Raw genomic sequence first — 2227 nt, 5'->3', positions numbered from 1 at the left:
GCAACTCCCTGGGGAATGCATAATTCAGGGGTAGTCAATAGATGCACCGTGGGCCAAATCCGGACCGTCAGATGCTTTTGAACGGATCCTGAAATCTTTTTATTTACCTATTCTTTTTTACTTATTATTTTCTCTGGAGTCTGGACCTTGACTATATCCCGAGGAAAAAATAACTGACTACCCCTGGCATAATTTATGCTGTCGAGACATTTCAGATGTGTAGCCAACAGGGGAATCTTTGGCTACTTGCGTTTTATCATCTTTAAGCTAACTCCAAGACACGCATACAGAATTTAGCCCTTTGGGGTCCTCCATGAAGATTTGGGACCCCTCCTGGCAGGTTTATAGTGGTGATTCAGCATGCATATGGGATACTTGTGTGCCGGAATGGCCAGTTCAACTTCTAAGTAGTAAATTGCACATGCAATACCTCATTTACATGCATAATCACAGTGAGTGTGAACACAAACAACTGTGCATGAGAGCAGCTACTTAAAAATTGGTCTTCATTTTGGAAAGCAAAGAACGCCCATAGAGGCAGTTTTGCCATCTGTGGCAGATATAATACTGAGAACATTTTTCTTTTTTATTATTTGCTAACCATTTCCAAACACAATACCTAAAGGGAAACTGCAGAATGGAAACCTCCTGTTAAAAATGGCGGGGGGAGTGAGGAAAGGGGGTTGCAGTGTTTTATGGCTTGACTCCTAGAGGCATCTCATATCCTGGCTTTTAGCCTGCAACGTGCAATCTCTGTCAGTGAGAAGCCATGCCACATGCTTGGAAATAGCTTTAACCCTGCTGCAAAATATTGCAGTCTATGTTCCTCAGGCATAATATGTTTCTGTGCTGGGTGCATCTTGTGATTCCAATAATAAATGAGGTAGGCGAAATTGGGGGTGCTAATCTGCAGTGCATAATATCAAATGTATTGGTCAGATCTATGTTGGAGAAATTGTTTGACTCTACTAGTCTATCAGACTATTCCATCTCCCACACCCCTGTTCTTTTATGTTTTGTTAACAATATTTAGCATATTGGTCTGTTATGGCTGGGAAATAAATTAGCAGGAAGCCTGGTTTGAATTGGCAATGTAGTAGATACAGATACTGGCCCCCAGTTTGGCAGAAGTATAGATCTGTAACCTTCAGCCACAGCCAGATCTGGGCTGACATACGGAAGCCAGTCAGAAAGCCGGCCGTGGTAGAAATGTTGCTGCATAGAGATGAGAGCCGGATGAAACCCTTAAAGGCTCACACAAACCTTTCATGAGTTTTGCATGAGTCCCAGAGGGTCAGGGACAGCTAACGTCTCTCTCTCTCTCCCCTCATCTAGCCTCCCCCAGTGCCACAATAGATACCACTTTCCTTTTCTACTGCATCTTGTGCCATCCTCTTTAGATCAGAGAGCTTGATGATCTAGAACCGAACCTCCTCAGGCTCTCTGTTCTGGGAGGCAAACCTCCACCCACTCTCGCTTTAGAGAGGAGATGTAGGTAGGAGCAGCATCCTATGGGTATGGTTCTAGAGGTGGTAGGTTGCTGGCCCTCTCAATTCTGCAACAGTAGGACCCAAAAGCCTCCACTAGTCTTATCTTACCACCTTAGGGGGTCTGAAATGTCCCAGCATGCAGCACAGAATTGATAAGGAGTCTGGCATCAATGTAAGAGGCACCTGTTGTCAGGGTAATACCAAATAGTGCTAGCCCAGCTTTCTCCCAACTAAGGTTCTCAAATGACTTGGCAAACATTTCTGCATTGAAGCCTGGCAGCCCTATGTACCGTTATCCCCATTTTACAAATGGAGAAATGACATTTGTCCACCTCTGCTGTGCAGATAAGCTCTGGGTTTTCCTCTTGCCTCATCGGGCACCTGTTGCTCGTATCCGGGCATTACTCACATCCGATAAGTCACATCTTGTTTTCCATAATAAACACCAACTCTTTTGTTTCCTTCCTTCCCTTGAAGTTTTGTTCTGTTGCCTTACCTGACTATAGGCACGTGCTCCATTTCATTCTTGAATCTTAATCAAAAAGTGAATGTGAGTCTGGCTGCCTGGGTATCACTTCAGGGGTGGAGAAGGAGAACGTGGCGTTTCTGCCCCTAGACCGAGGGCTATGGGATGATGCATTAGAACAGAATGGGCTATTGGTGCTATTTTGTTGTTTGATACTACACCAGTTTCTTAGATTTTTTTTTTTTTTAAATAAAACCAAGCCTGGTTGTAC

Source organism: Terrapene carolina, unplaced genomic scaffold (assembly GCF_002925995.2).
Source record: "Terrapene carolina triunguis isolate 2854851 unplaced genomic scaffold, T_m_triunguis-2.0 Scaffold629, whole genome shotgun sequence".
NCBI lineage: Eukaryota > Metazoa > Chordata > Testudines > Emydidae > Terrapene > Terrapene triunguis.
This window is presented reverse-complemented; position numbering follows the sequence as displayed.